Here is a 22,114-nt window from a genome sequence, read left to right as displayed (position 1 = left end):
GCTGTCCTATACTTGGCTCAAATATTAGATTGAGTACCTTCTAGATACTATTTTGATACTAAACATGAGTCAAATTTAAGTTTCCAGTATATAATTTTTCATCCCAAGCACCCAGAACAGTATCTAGAAGACCTTCAGGGTTCTTGAGGGAAGCAGTATAAAGATCCAGAATATGAAAAAAAGAACAACTTGTACCACCTAGGAAGATGATAAGCTGTGGCTCACGCTGAAACAGGAGAGGGGCTTTTATTGTAGAGATCAAGAGTTCCCTTAGTTCAGTTGATTTGGGGGTCAAAATGATGCACTAATAAGTCATTGAACTATTAACAAAAAAGAGGTCTACTTTACCTTAACACAGCAAGAATATGGAACAAGGATGTAGTGGCACTTATCTTCAGCTTTGGTGGACATGACTTCCTTCACCTCCTCACGGAAACAAATCTGGTCAGTAAGGAATTAGGATATCAGTATATCAACTCATATTGGTGGGATTAGGCACCATAAAGTCTGAGAGACATAAATTCCATGTGGTTAGGACTTCTTATACCCTTGTTAAATAGTTCATTTGTTTTGGTTGGGTCTGACTCTTTGTGACCCCATTTGGAGTTTTCTTTCCATTTTTAAAATTTAGAATATTTTTCCATGGTTATATGATTCATGATTCCCTCCCCCGCTTTCCTCTCTCCTCGCAAAGCTGACAGGCACTTCCACTGGGTTCTCCATGTATCATTGTTCAAAACCTATTTCCAAGTTATTCATATTTGCAGTAGAGCGCTCTTTTAACATCAAAACCCTAATCATATTCATATTAAACTACATGATTGGTCATATGGTGGTACCTCAGAGTTGTTTTGATTTGCATCTCTCTAATCAGGAGGGATTTTGGACACTTTTTCATGTGATTATTGATAGTTTTGATTTCTTCATCTGAAGAAAACTGCCTATTCATTTCCTGTGACCATTTGTCAATTGAGGAATGACTTGATTTCTTGTACATTTGACTTAGTTCCTTATAAATTTGAGAAATTAGACTGTTGTCAGAGATTTTTGTTATACAATTCCCCTCCCCCCCCCCATTTTATTGCTTCCCTTCTAGTTTTGGTTGCATTGGTTTTGTTTGTAGAAAACCTTTTTAATTTTACTTAACCAAAATTATTCATTTTACATCTTGTTTCTTATTTGGTCTTAAATTCCCTTTTTTCCCCACAGATCTGAGAGGTATACTATTCTATGTTCACCTAATTTACTTAAATTTTCCTCTTTATATTTAAGTTACTTAGCCATTTTGAATTTATCTTGCTGTAGGGTGTGAGATGTTGATCGAAAACTAATTTTTCCCATACTGTTTTCCAATTTCCCCAGCAGTTTTTGTCAAATAGTGGGTTCTTTTCCCAAAAGCTGGGATCTTTGGATTTATTGAACACTAGTTTGCTCAGGTCTTTTACCCCAAGTCTATTTCATTTATCCACCCTTCTATCTCTTAGCCAGTATCAGACTGCTTTGATGACTGCTGCTTTATAGTACATTTCCATCCTTCATATTCTTTTCATTATTTCCATTGTTATTCTTGATCTTTTGTTTTTCCAGATGAACTTTGTAACAATTTTTTCTAATTCTATAAAAAAAGTTTTTGGCAGTTTGATAGGTAATGGCATTGAATAAGTAAATTAATTTAGGTAGGATTGTCATTTTTATTATGTTAGCTCATTCTATGTATGAACAATTAACATTTTTCCAATTGTTTAGATCTAATTTTATTTGTGTGAAAAGTGTTTTGTAGTCATGTTCATATAATTCCTGGGTTCTTTTTGGCAGATAGATTCCTAATTATTTTATATTGTCTAGATTGATTTTAAATGCAGTTTCTTTTTCTAAGTCCTGCTGCTGAGTTTTGTTGGAAATATATAGAAATGCTGATGACTTATGTGGGTTTATTTTGTACCCTGAAACTTTGCTAAAGATATTATTTATTTCTACTAGTCTTTTAGTTGATTTTATGGGGTTCCTTAAGTAGACCATCATATCATCTGCAAAGAGTGATAGCTTGGTCTCCTCATTGCCTGTTTCAATACTTTCAATTTCTTTTTTTTTCTCTAATTGCTACTGCTAGTGTTTCTAGTACAATATTAAAAAGTAGTGGTGATAATGGGCATCCTTGCTTCATTCCTGATCTTATTGAGAAGGCTTCTAGTTTCTAGTCTAGAAATTAGTTTCTCTCTACAAGGAGTATTATATTTTTTAGAGGTTTATTAAAAGTTAAGGATTAAAGAAAATGCAGGATAAGAAAACACGTGTCCAGGTCACAGAGAGGCCTAGACACAACCTCACCTACATTATGAAAAGAGCCACATCTGCCCCAAAACGGAAGTCCAAAAAAGACCCAAAAACCTTTGCAATCAGGTTAAATACCTTCTCCATCTCGTCCCAGGTGAGATTACAAAGCATTCTGGGGAAGTGGAGCAAAGGATTGTGGGGATTGAAGTCCTGGATTCCAGTCTATTTTTATACCTTTCTCATTTCTTTCCTCAATTTTTCTTCTCCTTCTCTGATTTTTAAAATCTTTTTTGAGCTCCTCCATTAATTCTTTTTGGACTGGAGAACAATTAACTTTTTTCTTGGAGACTTTGGATGCAGCAGTATTGATTTTGTTTTCTTCTAAGATAATAGTCTTTCTTGAGACTTTGGGTTTTGTTTTTTCCTGTCACCAAAATATCTTTCTACTTTGAGTTTTTTTTTTAGTTGTTCACTCATTTTTCTTCCTTTTCCTTTCCTTTTAATTTAAAAAAACATTTAAAGTTGGGCTCTGTAGCTGTGGTGAAGGGAATACTGTTTCCAGCATCAGGTTTTTTGTGTAGCTGCCTTCAAAGATAGCTTTGGAGATCAATCTGCTTTCAGTTCTTCCAAGGTGGTAAGATATAAGGTGGTAGACGTGTGTAACCCCAAGGACTCTTTTCCACATTGAAATTGTACCCAGAGTCCTCTGCTTCTCTCTGGCTTCAAGCCACAAGAATGTGCCAGTGTTCTTCCTCGCCCTGAGACCACAACCCAGGACTAAGACCTAGATCTGTGTATGGGTAATGTGACAGGATTTTGTACCCAGAGCCAGCAAAAGGAGCCCTATATCCCAAGTAGTTGTCCAACCCTCCTTGCCATCCATGGCTAAGAGCTCTGGAAGTCTTTGCTGCTGATTTAGCCAACTCTGAAGTCTGTTGCTGTGGTGGGCCCTGACTTTCTACTTTGCTTGGTGCTCCACTTCTACCCCCATTGCAGTTGCACTTTTATGCTGGCTTTCTAAGTCATTTTGAGTTGAAAATTATCTCACCCTATTTTTCAGTAACTTATGTTGCTCCAGAATTTGTTTTGAGGCATTCTATCATAGTTTTTTAGAATAACTTGACAGAGACCAGGCGTATCTGAATATCTTCTCAGACATTGTGACTTTGCCCCCCACCCCCTTTTTCATATTTCTGAAAATCAGTTTTATTTAAATAAGAACTTTAAATACAGGCCATAACATTTAAACCCATTTAAAAAACAGACAAACCAAGCCAGTCTGTTACCTTCACATGGCATTGGGCAGCTGTTGCTATTAAGAGGCGAGCTCTAGTTTCTTTACTGACTGTTTCGATACAGTCGTTCAGAATTTGTTCCCTTGTCAAAAGTTTAACTCAGGTAAAATTGGCCTCACGGTATGGTGTTCTCTCTATTTGTGCATCCCCAGAGGCAGAGCACTACTACTTTGGTCCAACACTGTCCCTTGGTGTGATGTGATGTGAGAAAGAAAGTGTTCTGCCCTTGCCCCCAAATTCAACTCCTCCCTGGGTCAGGTGGTGCAGATCCTGCAGGGAATCCCAGTTCTGCCACCAAAGGTTCTCTTAATCTTGGTGGCACACCTGGGTATTGGTGCCCTTAATCTTCTGAACATCATTAAGTTAGCTCAGAGGACCATCGTTCTTTTAAATGTTCAGAGAGCTCTGCAGAGGGAGTAGCATCAGTTTTTTTTCTTATATCAGGGATATCCCAACATGATGGACATGGAAATATTTATTTCATGATTGCACATGTATAACTGAAGATGATAGGAGGGAGGGAAGGAGGAAGGGAGAGAACATGGACCACAAAATGTCAGAAAATGATTATTAAAAATTGTATCTACATGTAATTGGGAAAAATAGAATAATAAGAAAGGAAACTCCTGATGGAAGCAGAACCAATTTCTGAGTCATCAAGACTTCCAACCCTCCCACCAGTTATTATTCTTTTTGTTGTCACACAGTGCAAAAAATGTCAGCAGAAGCATCTTTCACTGTCCTCTTACTCTAACCCAGACCCCACACAGTAAATTGGAAGCAATGAAAGATTTCCTGGACACACTCTATACAACCCATCATGAAAGACAAATCTGAGTATGCTGCATGATCTTGTTACATTTGAATGATCTGAACTCAGATCTGGTCATTGCCTCGTTGGATGATCTCGTCTACAAAAATCTTGATTACATGTTTATGCCCAAAGCTGCCAACAAGATGTGCTAGATGTGACTGGATCTGACAAGGATAGATGACAGAGAGAATCACTTCTTTATTATTGAGTCCAAAATTGAGCTTTTTTGCAGCTACCAAATCAAAAAATGGAGTCCTATTAAATATGCAGTCCAGTAAGAGTTTGTTTTTTCATCCAAACTGTTATTTAGTCCTGCCTCTCCCATTCTGTCTTCATTCAAATAACTGATTAAGTGCTGTGTGGTCAAGCACAGATCCCTGGGGGACTTCACTGGAGATTTCCTGGGAAATTAATAATAGTGATGATGACTAGCATATCTAGAGTACTTTGAGTTTTGCAAAGCGTTTTTGTATGCTCTCTCATTCCATGATTGCGTCTAATGTGAGGCCGTTCAGTTGTATATCAGTTAGTTCACAGGTCTTCAAAGTGGGGTGCACATACCTCAATATAAGACTGGAGTACAGAAAGAAATGATAAACTTTTATTGTGGTCTGATATGTTCATATTATGAGGTTAAAAATACAATCATATCTTATAACACAGCAACCCAAGAACTTTGAAGATGAGCTTAGTTTATATCCACTAGGTATGTTTTTTTATATATTTTGACAAATTAATTTCCACCTTCAGCCCATCTTCTCTGGCCACCATGCCTGAAGGTCAAGTGTGCCATATTATAGTCTTCCTCCAGGTTCTAAGGATGCACTGAGGAGGCTGGAATAAGAAGCCTTTTTACCTCTGCCTTTGACCAAGAGACTCATAGATGGCGTTCTCCCAACTTTACCATCCCAATGCCCTGGGTGTACTTAATAGCAGATTAGCTTTTATAAAGGAATGTTGACATCAACATTTACTTGTAAGAGCAAGCATACAAGTTCTTCTCCTCCCTCTGATGCCACAACGTTCCAGGGACACAATCCCTGATATTCCGCACCCTATTCTGGGGAGGGGAAGTGAATTCAGCTCACAGTTTGACTTCATGGTGGCTTCTCAGGACTTCCCTGCTGGATTGGTTCTAATGCCTGACCTGGAATAATGTACTCTAAAATCCTCATGAAGAAGAAAGTGGCCCCAAAGTTCTTTCCCAAGTGCTACATGGTGTCCCTGCTATGAGTGCCCGAGTCTTTCAGCTTGGAACTTGGCAGGAAAGAGGGAGGAATTGTGCCTCATTTAGAAAGATTTACTCATGGAGGCATTTCAAGCTGTGTAGCCAAAGGAAAGAGACGCCTCCAAGTGGTAGGACAACACAGAATGTTCATGCCAAGTCTCCTGTCTCCTGGAAGCAAGACCCTGATGTCTCCCACATGGGTGCTTTCCATTTACGTCATCATGGCGTGTGATCAGGAATATTTACACTGGATCCCTGAAGTGGCTAAACCCTAATGAAATGTCTCATGTCTCCCATCTGGCTAGATAACTCCATTTTACCCTTTCATTGACTGGTCCATGTTCCCAGATAATAATCAGTATTACCACCATCACCACCATTATTGGAGGATTATGTTCTAACTCTCTCATTGTCCTAGAGATAAAGTTACTGTAGGTGAGACCAGCAATACCTTCTCTTCAACTCTAACCCTCAAGCCCCTACAGACACATTTCTGATTTATTCTCATCAGCTCTGAAATGACCAATAGTGGCAAAAGCAGTAATACTACCTCATCACAGCCTCAAAGGAAGGGACAATTTAAGAACAAAATGCCTGGACCCACCAGTGTCTGTTCACATGGTCCTAAGATACTAGGGGACTCCAAATTCTCTTTTGCAACTTTAATTTTCTATGGTATAACTTTAATTTTCTCCCAGAAAAATAGTTCCAGGAGCCACCGTTGCACACCACCACTAGTTAGTTTATTTTGGTCGGAAGTCTCTATGGCGACATGAGTTACATTAATTTTATGTCAATTTATGGAATTTGCTAGATTATGTTTCATAATGAAATACATGAAGAACTGCTTTTTGGAGGGATGAATGTTTAAAGGAAAGTTATAATGGGGAAGATTTATTCTGCACCAGTGAATGACGCCTTGAATAAAAAACAATTTTTATGGAAATCCTGTGGAGCAGCTGCTCCACAGATAGGGTTCTGGGGTAGGGTTACAGAGACAACATAAGTGAAGTTGATCCACAGCATCATTCACAGGCAAACCTTGCAGCCAAGAAACTGGAGCCAGAAATGGACAAAGTGTTACAATATGTTCTTGATGTGGTTCATTTGATTTGAAGAAGTTTAAATAGCAGAATTTGTATAATTGCAAATTAGGTAGTGACTATGAAATCTTGTACCCCACAGAGAGAGGTTCATTGGTTATTTTATTGCTTAAAAGTTGTTAAACTTTAAAAAATCATTGATATCTTTTGTTTTCACATTACCCAAATTATCTTCTCTGTTTCTCCCTCTGGAGGATCATTCCATATAACTATGATCATTAAAAAAAAAAAGCAATAAGAAGAGACAATTGGACACAGCACATATGCTCCACATCCAGCTTATCCCTGCTAAGCAGCGGATGGAGGCATCTTCTCATTTCTTTTCTTTGGAATCAAGCTTATTCTTTGTAATTCTGTCACAATCATATTCAGTTGGTTTTGTGATGATTGTAGTCAAGGTATACATTGTTTTCTTGGCTCGGTTTCTTTTCTCTTTGCATCTGTTTGTATACTACTTCTCTGTATTCATCATGTTCCTTATTTTTACAGTATACTAATATTCCATGACTTTCATGTACCACAACTTTTTAGCCTTTCCCCAAATGATAAGCTTCTTTTTTGTTTCCAGTCCTTTGCTACTACAAAAAAAAAATGCTGCTATTTGGGAGTTTATGAGGATTTCTTTCTTTCTTTCTTTTTTTTATTCAATGACCTCCTTTGGAATATGTACAGTCATGGAATGGGGGATCAAAGGTTATGGAAACTTTAGTTACTTTATTTCCATAGTTACAGATTGTTTTCCCAAAAGGCAGTCTTTTCAACATTGAGTACTCCGAAATTTTGTCAATTTTGCCAGTTTACTGGGTGTGAGATGAAACTTCAGGGTTGTTTTGACTTTCATTCCCCCTATTAGTGATTTGGAGCAGTTTTTCATATGATCGTTAATAGTTTGGCAGTTATTATTGTCCTGAGTTATACTATTATTATGCAGAAATGACTGCTTTCATCCTAAATCTTTTCCTTTCTCACTTCTTCAATCTTCTGACACTCACTTCCTGACTCCTTCCTAAAGAAATGGCACAGCTGGATACTCTTTCTAGAATGGGTTGCATTTTCATTCGTATTCCCTGAATCACTGGTCATAGTGGGGAAGTTGTAATGGTCCTTGCTACATATTGCCACTTCAAGATTTCCCCTCTCTAACCATTGTAACTCATTATCATTTCCATCTTTGCCCTAACCCCAACCCCTTTGAATTTGGCATTTGCTTTTGGTTTTAGATAGATGTTTTATGATATTAAAAAGTATCCCTCATTATTATAATTTTTAGGTTTTTTAGCATAAATGAGTATTATACTTTGTCAAAGTTTTTTCTTCTTCTTCTGCATCTATTAAAATAACCATGTGAATTTGGATTTTTGCATCCTCCCAAAAAAGTTGGTATAATACATCCAACTTGGTTATAATATATAGTTTCTTGAAGTCTGTTGGATGGTATTTTATTTTAAAATTTAGTTTTTTTATTTTATAATGATATTGGCTTATAGTTCCCCTTCTTTGTTTTATCCTTCCTTGACTTAGGTATTAGGACTATAATTGTCAAATAAAAATAATCTACTAGAAATTTAAAGTGATTTCGTTCTAAAATTTTGAGAATAGTTTTAAAGTATTAGTATTAATTACTTTTTAAAGTGTGATAGTGATAGAATTCTCCTGTGAATACATCAGGAAGAAGCCTTTTTTTTTTTCCAATTTGTTGGATCAAATTCTGTTTTTGTTTTTGTTTTTTCTTTTTTTCCTGAGACTATAGTTGAAGTTAGATGATTTTAAAGTATTTTCTGATAAGCAACAGACTGTGGTATTTCTTTTTCTTATCCAAACCATCATTTTCTTTCATTTTCTTAGATTGTTTGATATGTTTGCATTTTTATTTATGAGAGTTCAATTTATATTATTCTCTCCTTTTGTATGTAATATTTCTTTTTACAAATGGGGAGGGAGTTCCTTTTCCTCTTTCAAGCCAGCACTTTGTCATCTTTTTTTTATATTTTGGAATTGTACTTAATTCATTCCTTTTTTCTTTCTTCCTTCTAATTAGTAATGTTCTTTCTTCCCTTTTTTCCTCTCAATTAAATAATTAATTAAAATCTCCCCCCCATTTCCTTCCCTTAAACTGTTGATAGTTTTTTTTTCTGCACCTTCATCTAAATAAGATTGTTTTTTTCTTTTTTCTCTTCATAAATTCTTTTCACTTTTTGTTCTAAACTTTAATTCCTTGATTCTTTGTCTCTATATTTAATTGTTCTTTTAAAATTCATGATTCTCATTAACTAAAGCTCCTAAAGCACTACTTTTGATTACCTTCTACAAAACAATTTCTGTCGTAATTGTCATGTAGATCTTGCTAGATCTTCCCTTTTTCTGTTGTGCCTTAATCTTAGAAATATTAATATCTGTGAGGATAGATTCCTCATAGTGGGAATTTCATGATTATTCAGTCTACTTACAGTCTCTACCCTCCTCATAATCATTAATTTTCTATTGTTTCTTTCATTTATTTTTACTCTTCCCCTTTCTTTTGGATAATTTCTTACAGCCTACACACAAGGCTGTCTCCTCTCTCCTGATAAAATGATCATTTGATCCTTTCATCCCTGCTAACTATGTCTTGCTTCCCTTCAATCATTTGTACTTAAACTCCTCAAAAAGGCCTCCACTTTCATTCCTCTCATTCTCTTCTTTATTCCTTATGATCTGACTGCTGACATTTCATTTTGGCTATCAATTTAGTTATCAGTTTTGAATAGTGGTTGGAGAGCCCCAGCGATTCAGCAGTATACGAGGAAGAGTCAAAGAACTAGGGAAAGCTTCTAGCATGGTGGGTCTGTTCTCTATGAAAGATGCACGGTAAGACACAGGCAGAAAGTATCTTAGGACGAGGACTGGATGGGTTGCGATTTGCACGATTATAAATTTGTGCCTCTGCATAGATGAGATAATAACTGGGGAAAGTGTACTTCTGGTGGATTAATGGGCTGAAGGCCAGTCTTCACAGGCCACCTGGGATAGATAGCTTTATTGTAATTCATAAACACTTCAGTACTCCTGAGTTTATCAGATAAGCAAAAGGCAGATAAGTTGTGAAGCAATGGAAACAGTTAGAAGAGATCCAGAGTAGGGATTCCCAGTCTCACTTTGGGAGGCTGGAGACTAAAGGCATGAGAACATTGGTTTTAATGGAGATGATTAAAGTGTGTGTGTGTGGGGGGGTGGAGCTGGGAGGAGAGAAATGACATTGTAGAGGGATGGAGGAACCCCAAAGTTGAAATTCACCTTTACATTTTCCTCTCTATGAAGTCACAAAACTCCATCTGGATAGAAGTTGTTTCTGTCAATCATACCCTTACGCTTCCTGGCTCTAAAAAGAGTGTCCTTTGGAATTTTAGGCACTCCATCATAGGAGAAAACTCAGGTTCACCAGTTTGCTAATAACATCTCCACTGTATCAGGAAGCCTTTTTGGTATAGTTCTAGATTTTGCCAGTTCAATTTATTTAAAAGAATCATGTAAAGTTAAGCTGTCCAATATACACACATCGTAAGGTGTCCTCCTCCTCCTCCCCTTGCTCCCACCATCTGGTGGACATGGGATGATGGAGTTCCCTGGGGAAGGGGACCATGCTTCCTTCTTTATAACTCTGAACCCTTTGCACAGTGGTCAGCTTGCAAAAAATTCCGATGGACTCTGCTGGCCTGAAGACTAAGGGTTTGGTCCTGTTCTCTGTGTATCATGTGCCGAGTTACTGAAATAAATCCCAAGTGTTTGAAGAGTGTGCCATGGTGCTTTGTCACCCAGTCGTCTCATGGAAGCTTGGAACAGAAGAGTTAAGCCTGATGCTTAGTTATTTTTCAATATATACATTCAGAAAATAGTTTACGCATATTGTAGAATCAGATCCAGCCACTAAGATCTTTAATGAAAGCGTTGTTTAAAAGCACAGCTGACATTGGCTAAAAGTGGCTGAGTTTGTTTTTCAGTCCCATGATTCTACTTCTAGTTGCCAATTCTGTGCTTGGGCACTCGTGCCTCACTCCCATTAGTGCTCATTGCTCTCACGCTGCCTCCTGGCCTCCCAATGCGTCCACAGCGCTCATTCTGCCCAGGGTAAACGGGCCCTTCCAGGCAGCAAGACATGTTCACACCTCTGGTAGTCACCTCTATCATCCTTCTGTGTGATATTAATAGTGTTATTAGAGTCCTGCTAAATCCGAAATAAAGAAGTTGAAACTCAGCTAATCAAAGTTGATTCTTACCTTGAACAGACAATAGTTCTGAATTTTTAATGATTGCGTCCAGACTTACAGGCATGACTAATGTTGGAAATTTCAGGATGTAGGATGTCATCATTTTGCAGAAGGTTCTTCCATGCATAGTTTTCAAATCACATCACCTAAATGATGGCACCCAGGCTTTGTTCTTGTGTTCTATCATAAAGAAGAGAAATTTTCAGCCATAATAGTGAGTTTCGATCTTATAGCAGCAATCCAGAGCATTTGTCAATTCATGTTCTCAAATTTTATTGCATATTTCACTAACGTGAATCTTATTTGAAAGCTGCCACTAGTCCCACTAGAGGTCCCAATTGGATTCAGACAAAATGGGATATTATCTCTAGACTCATCTACATTGCTTATCTCTGGCCAGAATGGTCCTCACTCCTCTGATTTTATATTTATAAGTTTATATGCATAAACATATATATTTTTATACGATATATATTTGACATGTTTCTTAACTTCAATATCTTTTCTATTCTCAAAGAGATTGAGGGTCAGAAAATAAAGGATATATTTGGAACATACTAATTCATTCTTTTCTGATATTTGAAGAGATTGAAATATTTTGCTCTTTCCCAAAATGATAGGATCATGAGTTTAAGGCAATCATAGACTCTACAGAGTAAGGAACTAAAATTGGAGACATCTGTTTCTCCATAGGATTGAAAGGTGTCCCCAGTTGAGTTGGTGTTTAGAAATGGTTTTGGATGAATGAATAAATGATTATATGCCTTTCCCTGGGAATGGAGCTCATAAGAAAATAAAGGATTAGTGAAAAAAAATGCAACTTACTCTGGCCTTAATTTTCTAGAAATCAGTTTTAAGATTAATGTAAAATTTAAGCTTAAAAAAAAAACAACCCTCTCAGATTTTACTACACGGGGAGATTTATTTTCTTTTTAAATACAGTAGAGTCCAGAGAGTTCAGTTTTGTTTTAGTGTTCTTTTTTAAAACCGCATTATTGTGGTCAGTGTGTTCTCTTCATTTTGCTTATTTTGATCTGCTTAAATTCAAGTTTTCTCAAAATTTTCTGAATTATTCATACACAATTTTTAGAGTGTAATAATATTTCCTCACACATATTTACTATAGTTTGTTCATGGTTGGGCTTTTTTTCTGTCAAAAAGCACATCTGTGATATATATCAATATGACACATGCACAATATACAAACGTATTTATCTATATCCATATTTATATATTATGCATATATATGTATGTGGATATGTAAGTAGGTCTATATGCAGTTATGTTTATATCTACGTATCTTTGTATGTATGTATATTGTCTCTAACATATGTATTTCGATATATCCATGGGAATTCATGCTAAAGTAAAGAGAATATTGGCTCTAGAATCAGAGGAACTCACTGCAAATCCAAAATCTTATGCTACGACCCGTGTAACCTTAAGCAAGCCACCTAACTTGACTGTTTCTCCTTTTTTTCATCTACTAAAAAAAAAGTCAGAACAGATGACTTCTGAGGTCTCTTCTAGTTCCACATCTATTCTATGATTCTGTGACTTTTGCCTTCTTGAAGTTTATATGTGTACTCATATAGATTATAGATATAGATTAGATATGGAGATGTAGATACACTAGCACAACTTGTTTCATTTTTTAAAATGCCCTTTGATGTTTCAAGGAAGAAAAAAGGCAAGCCTACTCTTAGACTGACTGATTTTAAGAACAGCCACAGGTGCTGTCTGACACAGTCACACGTGGAGACCAGAGTTGCAAAGCGACCCTTTGGAAAGATGGAGACACCCACTCAGCCTCCCCTCTATGTAACTTCTCCCACCAACTTCCCTTACTAATGGAATTGCTATGATTATTGTCCTCTCCCTAGTTTCAGGAAAAATACTATAAGAGCAAAATATTTATAGGATTAATACATATATCCCATGTTTAATCCCCCCAGAATACCACCCTCAAGATCCACTCCAAAGATCATATTCACAGAATTTAAACCTAAAGAATTTTATGTACCCACTACCCCCCTCCTTTGTCTCTCTTAGCAGAATCACAGGTAGATTCCCTACACCCATTGCAAGCGAGGCATGTCAGGAACATTAATCACCTCTCAAGCCCACGCTGAAAGGACACACTTCACTGTTTTGTTGTTTACAATAATCAGAACAACATCACTAAGTGCTTGAATGAAACATAGAGAAATGAAAGTTGGAAACTGGAAAATACCAAAATATGGCCTATATTAAATTACCCTTTAACCCTGTACCTAGCAGCAAATGTTTTTGTTACTTATCTCCTAAGTAATTCTAATTGATTATGAAAGCTGATTAAAAACGATTCTCCTAGCTGGTCATCCCACAGGTCAGTGAGAACTGACACCCTGGTTACCCTGCCTGTGACATTTATCTCCAGCAAGCTTTGTTTTGTTGTAGCAACCTGGTATGCAAGATGACCGCAGAATGTTAATTAAACAATTTGTTAAAAGTTAATGTGTGACACATCCAATTACCTGTAAGAAATCATGTTTGTTGAAAAATAACTGTGTGCCAGAGAAATATGTAACCACTGAGGTATAAAATAAAGACAAACCCTGTGCCTTGTGCAGCAGCTTCTTGCCATGCCTGGGCAACAGGTCTGAAACATCCAAGCTGTCTCCCACTCCTCATTTTGCCTAAGCCACCCACACCTAGTTAGAAGCAACCCTTGACTTCTCAGTCTGCTGGGCAGCTTCTGGAATACAGGTAATCAGCAATCTTCAAGGCACTTTTTATGGACTGATAACACAGAAGTTCTTGTATTAATCAATTTTGAAATATATTGATGAAATTGTAATTCATAGTTTATATATACATATATACAGATAGTAATGGGATGTCTAGATCACATGAAATAAACTGCTTATATTTTATTCTTAAATAAATCCAAATTGTTTTCCAGAAATTTTGGACTAAATTCTAGCCCTAACGTTTATTATATTAGTGTGTTTCTCTTTCCTCAGTCATTTTAACATTGAATATTTTGGGGTTTTTGTCCTTTGTCCATTTTCTATATCTGAAGTGAAACCTTAGAATCATTGTAACTTGCATGTTTTCCTTTTAGTTATTGGAAGCAATCATTCATAGGTATTATTATATATTTAAAATATTTTAATATTTTGTAACTTTTTTGAAAACTTTGTTCACATCATATGACTACTTATTTATTAGAATATGTCTGTTAGTGTTATGTATGATTTAACTACTTAGTTCAGTGGCAAGTGTGCTAGAATTCAAAGTTTGAATCTTCTACTTCTTTGTTGCTTACCCCTGGACAGGCTATTTAAGTTTTCTAGGCTTCAGATTTCTCATTTGTAAAACAAAAAATTAAACTTGAAGATATTCAAGGGTTTGTTCTGCTTCAAATCTGATTCCAACCATGTGCATTGAATATGCTTCCAATTATTTAACTTTCTTTTTATTTGTATAAATATTATTTTATATGCATTTGTCTTATTAAATTGATTCACAGATATTTTATGCATTTTAGAGTTCTTTTAAATAATATTTCCCTTTCCACAATTTCCTCCTGGATTTACTATTTTTACTTTATAAAAATGCTAACAAATATTTTGTGGATTTAGTTCATATCCTACCTTTTTAGCTAATCATGATCTCAATTGTTGTTTTTTTACTAATTAGCTAAGGTTTTCTATGCAAATTATCATACAACTATAAAAAGGATATTTCTAAAGGTGCTTAACTGATGCTTATTGATTGACTGATTACTTTTTCTCCATTTACATCTACCTTTTGCATTGGCTCCCTGAATTAACTGAGATTTTTTTGTGTGTGTTAAGTTCTGTAAAGGATACATTTAGCTATAATCTTTTTAGACTTGGGCCCCAAATGTTTTTCATTCAAGATGGTATTTTCTCATATTATTCTTTCTACCAAATAGATTGTTTCCTCTCCCATCATAAATCTGAAATTCTATTTATTTTGAGCCTTTTAAAAATTAATTTAAAAGGTGATTTACAAGTAGCCAGGCCTTTAGATGGGGGCAAATTGTTTGTCAGAAGTAGAATTAGGTCTTTGTCTTGTTCATTTCTTTACTGATATATTTTGTTGTGTTTGTGTTAAAGATGCCAGAAACACAGGTAAACAAGTGTCTAGTTGACAGTTAATAAGTTGATAAGATCTTGGCTGTTTTCAGATGCACTTAGTAATCATAAGGTTTTATCTTCCTCCACAGGGAAAAGCTGCAAGGTATTGGTTGACTGACAGTGCTAAAAAATGTCTGATTTGTATTGCTCAAGCTTTATCTAAGCTCTTTATGTCTTATTTAATTTTTATTAGTACATACACATTATTTATACATTAACATGCACATATGTTTTAAAAGTTATGTGAGTTGATAACAATCTCGGTTTTGAAATCATTATTCCAGGTTTCTGCCTGAATGGGAGCCATTCCCAGTTCTCTTGTACGTCCTCCAGCAAAAGTTCACACTAGAGTGAATAATGATGAACAAATCCAATAGTGACATCTACTGAAGAACTACACAAAAAGCTAGCCTTCATCCCATGGTCAATAGGAAAGAGGGTTCTTGGAGCACAAGAAGCGCTAATGGAAGCAGACACAGGATCCGGGTAATCCATCAGGCTACTTAAGAGGTAGCAAGAGAAAGCTCTCCCGGCAAATTCTCAGACCAAGCCGACCCCAGGTACCAGGGAATTCCTGGGAAGCAACAACCAGCATCTTCAAAGCTGTTCCCAACAATACTCAGTGGGGTAGTCAGTCCGGAGAGTTGAGTTCTGTCTTAAAATGCTGAGGGAGATCCTGAAGATCCAGCACTTTTACAGGGATTCTAAGCTATGCATGAATCCAGGAGACCTAAGGAGGGCAGTAATGAAAACTGAAGAGACGAGTAAACCAAAACGAATACTAAGCAGTATGAAAAATTATTGCAAATCCGACAAGTAAAGACTTAAAGGGGAAAAAAGGATTTTCCACAAAGACAACAGGAATAATTAGAAGAAATGAAGCAAGAGATAAAAATGGAATAAAACTGCTGGAAAAAAAGAATTGAAAAATAGCTTCGGAAAGAAAGGAGCGAACTCGAACTCTCTCCAAGAAAGAATACTTTAACATTAGGCTAAACCCAACAGAAATCAATGGTTCTACAAGAAAGCAAGAAACATTAAGATAAACTAAAATGATCGAAAAAAATATAAGAAGTATAAACTATCTGCTGCCAAATAACTGACTTGAAAAACCAGCCAAGAAAAGATAGTTCATAATCGAGTAACTCCCTGAAAAGAAATGCTGTAGGCATTCAACAGAAAAAATGGATTCAAATGCTAATGATGTATAATCTTCAAGGCAGAAGACCTGACAATTTAGGGTTAGGGTCTGAGATGTCAGATGACTCTCCTGGTCTCCGGAAGCCTCTCCCAGTATCTCACACCTGCCTTCCTCCGGACCTTCAGCTGGCGGGACTGAGGCATCACCTACTGCACCACATCTTAAAGTCTGCTTTTAGTCTGAGCCCAGTGAAGTAGGACTTTCCCTCAGGGAGGAAACTCTCCTGTGACTAGGTCAAACCTGGGGTTGCTGCCTCCAAACTCAAACTGGAGATCACTGAATCCTCGGAGCTACAGTTTGGGGACTTCTAGATCGCACGTTGACAGCGGAAGTTTTGAAATGCTAGCAGAAGTTTACTGAGAGGAATCTAGGAAGGCCACTCATTTGAGCCATTAGAACGCTGAGAGGATGATTTGGTCCTGATAGTCCAAGGATGGAGATAACAAGGACTCCCTTCCGAACTCAGCTCAGCTCTTCGGAAAGCCCTTGGTCCGATGGAAATAAATCCTGAAAAATAATCAGTTCTGCCTGGAAGTTAGCGGAAGAGGAAAGGAACTGAAAGAGACGGGAGGACCCTGGCATGGAGAGGAGGAAGACTGGGGCGGAACTTGCCGTATCTTGTTCCTAGAAGGCATGAAGACACCTGCCGACTTCACAGAAAGTTCTTAGTGGGTGATACACGCAAAGGGGAGCCAGGGCCGAGGAGGAAAATGGGTGACGGGCTGAAGTCTAAGGGAAGGAGAGCCTAAGGCGAGAAGAAAGACACGGATGCAAAGAAAGTTCCAACATGAAATATTAGGACAGCGAGTTACTCTGGTGGACTAGAGCTTCCACGGTGAAGAGCTGAAGGCTTAGTCCGACATCCTAGCGCTTTTATTGGGGCTACAGCAGCCTAGGGGGAGGGACAGTGATCATTAGACAAAAGGCTGGATCCTTCTCAGATAATCCTCTGGCTCCCAGAGCTAAAGCCCAGATTAGGATTTCTCATGGCCTGAGGTATCCAAGTGTTAAGTGATTGTTATTAGCAAAGCAAAGGTGGAGATAACTGGCTGCCTTGGGGAGTGAAGCCTCAGGGAAGGGCCTGGAGTTTGGCCTGGTTAAGGCTCAACTTAACTCCACAGAAGCCACTCCCTAGAAATGATGTAAACTCGCGCCCCACCCACAGTAAACAGATTAGTATATGCCTGGGCTCCTGCAGTGCCGAAGAGGAGGTAAACCTGGAGCAAGAGAGGGGAAGAAGCAGCATCCTCCGAGCCTTATTCGTCCAAATGGCGCTCCAGAAAGTGGAACACATACATATGCAGTTCGATATAGAAATATACCAAAATCAAGGCAGGAAGCAAAGGCCAGAGGATTTGGAGGAAATTGAACAGTACTTGAACATTTCATTTGACTTTGATGGTTCCTGAAGACCTTTTGTTTATTTATGATTTTTTTTTACTTACTTCTTCACTGACCTTCCTTCTTAGAATCAAAACAATATTGGTTCCCAGGCAGAAGAGCTGTAACCCTAGGCCATGCCGGTAAATTGACTTGCCCAGGGTCCCACAGCTAGGAAGTGTCTGAGGCCAGATTGGAACCCGGACCTCTTGTCTCTAGCTGCCCCAGGATCATGTGTTAAGGAAGAAAATTCCTATGATCTGTATCAGTGGGGAAGTTCACTGATGAAAGAAATCTTGGATACTTGTGTTAATACGGCTCCTAAAATCTGATGTGTTCATTTTGCTTGACCAAAGTAAGAGATGACAACACTTGGATATACCCTCCCTCAAGTACTTTGAATTAGGCTACATAACTCTTTAATTTAGGGAAGCCATAGAGTAGAAGCAACACTAAGTCTAGAGTCAGGTCACCTGGGTTCAATTGGTGTCTGGGATGCTTACTACTTGGGTGACTTTGGGCAAGTCACCTAACCTTTCCAGATCTCTCTTATTTCCTCATCCATAAAATGCCTGAGTCAGACTATTGGGTCCCCTGAAGTCCCTTCCAGCTATAGAGCCTTTAACTTTAAATATGCCAGTAACAATAGACATTTATGTAGTGTTTTACAGTTTCTAGAACATTTGGATAGACACTATTTCATTTGATCTTGTCAATAATCCATGAGGTAGTAGTCTTAACGATCGCACCCATTTTATAGATGAGAAAACTGAGCTTCAGAGAAGTTGAGTGATTTGTCCAGGAGCCTAAACCCAGCCAATTGCAGAAATGGGATTCTGGCCTCTCGTGTATCTAGTTCCAATAATCTTTACAATTTACCATGAATTCCGTAATAAATGCTTTTTCATGTTACACATGATTACAATAGTCTCTTCTACTCTACCCCTAGAGAAAAAAACAACCCTTATAGGCAATGTAACTATTCTCAAAGGATTACTTTAAATTGTTTTTTGTTATGGTTACATTTATTTGGAGTGAGTATGGTGTTCTGTAGACGTTGATTTCTAGTGTTTAACATAGGATTTAGTATTGGAAGAGACTGTAGATATCATTAAGTCCAATTTCACCAATTTTATAATTGGGAAACTTCAGGCCTAAAGAGGTGACTTCATATAAGCAGAAAGCAGCAGAGCTGGGATTGGAATCTAGGCCTCTACAGCTAGTGTGCCTTCTAATACACCACCGTGCTTCATCTCTGTGGAAAGACTGATGTCTTGTCAACATGGAAATCTAGAGCTCCCCAGTTTATTTAGTTTGAGTGTAGACCCCCAGGTTTTGGCCTTGTCACAGGAGACGTTTCCCCCTGAGGGAAGGTCCCTCTTCACCAGACAGTGAACTTCCTGGTAGTTTGGGTGGGAACAGCTAATCCCATCCAATATTGAACATCCCTTTTGTCCCAATGGTTTCTCCCCCTAGGCTAAGGTCCATGACCAAGGTGACCCAGCCCTGGGCTGAGTCTTTCCCTTTTGTGTCCATTTTAGGGCCCCAGCTCCTCACTATTATTCCTGTCTGGAACTCCTCATTTTCCTTTCTTACCATTGTAAAGTCAATCAACTGTCCCTCTAATCCTAAAGCCCCCAGGTCATCTAGAGTGGTATATAGGTTCCCCAAATTCTTTTGTTCCCCAGAATCCATCCTGAGTTGGTGGCACTCCCAGGGGCTGGTGACCAGGGCGTGCAGACTCCGTCCAGTCTTGGGAAGCAGCTCTGTTGTCATATTAGTAGCTCGAACCCCTTTTCCCTTGATGAAAGAGTGATTTTTGACTATTTAATAGTTCTGCATTTTTTCTAGTTGACAGTCTGAATACTTCTCAGGAAGGAAGGAAGAAAATGAACATTTAACAAGCACCTACTAAGTGCCGGGCACTCTGCTTAGTGCTTTAAAATGATCTAATCTGATTCTCGCAACAATCCTGGGAGGTTGGTGGAGGCAGAGGTAAAATGACTTGTCTAGGGTCACAAAAATTATAAGTGCCTGAAGCTGGGTTTAAATCCAGGTCTTCCTGACTCCAAACCCAATGCTAAACTCTCTGTGCACCCATCAAAGGATGAGAATTAAGAGCATAGCTGTGGTCATTTTCTTTAACTTCTTTCTTGTTCTATCTGATGATTAACTATGTGATAACTGAACTTTGGCAATTTGTCTTTCCTGGGTCTGTGCGAAGTGTTTTCAGCATTCGTTTCTTTTTTTCATCACACATCTGGCTTTTTGGAAAGACTGAGATAATTCAGTGCTGTCCACAGCACATTATTGTGTGATGAGGTTTAATGGACTTCTGACATCCATCAAACCCTATAATCTATTGTCCCTTGAACTAATACTTCCAATTGAATTTGTGCTCTAGGCAGGACTTCCTATTCAACTTTCTAACCAGAATGGAAATAAATAAACAACTACAACTGATGACTCATGAAGTCCCCAAATATCTCTTCAAAGCCCACTTTCCCTCCGGCTGCTGATTCCCTTCTAATTTCTGGAAAAATAGTTCGGTAGGTCACTAAGGTTAATAGTATACTTATTGGAGGTTTAACATATGAAAGCCTGGAGGCCGTGCTGCCTCCAGAAGCAAACTACAGGAACAAAAGCATTTTAGCCGAGGCTTCTCACCTTAATATCTTTCCGCCATAGAACTCTTAAGGGATCGTTCAACCTAGAATTTTGGGAGTACCCAAGTCTCGTCGTTCTCTTTGAAAATCTTTTCAATACACGAGGAAAATCTACAACTGATGACCAACATTATGAGGCCCAGAAGCAGAGAAACTAAAGATGGAAAATACATGCCGGGTACACCCTCTAGAGGCCAGTGTGGTGTTATGGGGGTGGGTGCTATTTTTGGTGCTTTGTCTAGACTAATTTAAATATTTCAAGCTGTGCCAGTCCAATTTTTGCCCTTCGGAAATATACCAACTTTATTAGATTCTTCCATTAGGACATTTTTCTGGTGGTCTCATGACAATCTTTAAGGCGTGTTAGATTATTTCTTGATAGTCCCTGCTTTGGCATCCTTCAAACCGTGCCCCGCTCTACTGTTTTCAGTGGTGGATGTTGCCTAGTTAACTAGCAGTCCTTTCAATATGCTCTTTAAAAGAGAGGAATACAAGAAGCTGTCAGACTTAGCCTCTCTACTCTCCCTACTCCTTCTTCCACTCCTATTTTGCCCCCTTTCCAGACAGGAACCCGCTTCCCATACTAGACAGGTGAGAAGTTTTCCTGTTAAAGAACTGGAGAGGATTCTATGGCTTTTCTCTCTAACTCATTCCTTTCCCTAACAATTTTTACATCATTCAGGTTTCTCTTATTCTTAACCTTCCATCCTGTTGATCTCTAAATTAACTCTGTTCCTATTTTTTATTTCCTAGATTTTATGAACTTTCAATGACATATAAAATGATTTGACAAGGGGGCACCTGGGTAGCTCAGTGGATTGAGAGTCAGACCTAGAGACGGGAAGTCCTGGGTTCAAATCTAGCTTCAGACACTTCCCAGCTGTGTGACCCTGGGCAAGTCCCTTGACCCCCATTGCCTAGCCCTGACCACTCTTCTGCCTTGGAGCCATTACACAGTATTGACTCCAAGACAGAAGGTGAGGGTTTAAAAAAATGATATAACAAAATACATTTGGAAAACAAGTACCTTATTATTCCTTTGTAATTTCCCCCGATGTATATATCATAGGTATTCCAGAATGTTCCAATCTCACTGCAATTTCATTGTTTACCTTAATTTACCCTCAGATTGAGAATTGTATTGATACGTGTTCTCCTTTCACAGAGGCAGGTTGTAGAACTTCTGTGTATCACTAGAATCATTGACTCACAGATCCAGTGCAGGAAAGGAGCGTGGAAGCCTAATCCAAAGCCTTCATTTCACAGGTGAGGAAAGCGACTGGGTTTAAGTGATTTGTCAAGGCAACACAGAGAGTCTTGGCGAGTCGCGGTGACCAAAAGGTTTCACATTTTGATGCCACCCTGGTAGTGAACCTCCTATTTATTTTCTACCCACATTGCCTCTCGAGAACAAGCAAGTTGAAATATTACTTGAATGATTTGGTTGAAGGAACCAAAGTATCGTCTGTAAAGAGATTCTTTCCAGTGAGGTAACCTGCGGCTTCTCCTTAGGCGAGTGAATAATTATCTTGACTTTTTATGGTTGAAGAATTCTTCATCTGGTGGTCAATGCTGAAATAACGAAGCTGACCCTTATATAACGCTGCAGGTTCAAAGGTGGTGTTATAGGCCAGCAATCTGGTTTGGGAAGGCTAGACCAGCCCAGGGCAGGCAGAGCCAGACACTGAGCTAATAAACACAGACACTGTAATCACAGGACAGTTTGGTTTAATAACTGAGGGAAAGGTGAAAAGAGGTTTG

At 38.1% G+C, this 22,114-nt stretch overlaps 2 long non-coding RNA genes across 2 annotated transcripts in view; one reads left to right on the top strand and one right to left on the bottom strand.

Moving 5' to 3' along the window:
- Nucleotides 1-22,114, top strand: part of LOC100617824 (uncharacterized) — an 83,631-nt gene that overhangs the window by 28,592 nt on the left and 32,925 nt on the right. Inside the window, exon 2 of the long non-coding RNA XR_008913396.1 lies at nucleotides 21,519-21,619. This is a non-coding gene — a long non-coding RNA (uncharacterized LOC100617824). The remainder of the gene's footprint in view (nucleotides 1-21,518; nucleotides 21,620-22,114) is intronic.
- On the bottom strand, nucleotides 328-21,833 carry LOC103092510 (uncharacterized). The gene is made up of 3 exons (XR_008913397.1): nucleotides 21,381-21,833; nucleotides 10,968-11,138; nucleotides 328-441 (listed from the first exon to the last, which is right to left on the bottom strand). It is a non-coding gene; the product is annotated as an uncharacterized LOC103092510 (long non-coding RNA).

This window comes from Monodelphis domestica, chromosome 7, assembly GCF_027887165.1.
Source record: "Monodelphis domestica isolate mMonDom1 chromosome 7, mMonDom1.pri, whole genome shotgun sequence".
NCBI lineage: Eukaryota > Metazoa > Chordata > Mammalia > Didelphimorphia > Didelphidae > Monodelphis > Monodelphis domestica.
Note: the sequence above shows the minus strand (reverse complement) of the source record. Positions and strands in the feature narration are given on the sequence as shown.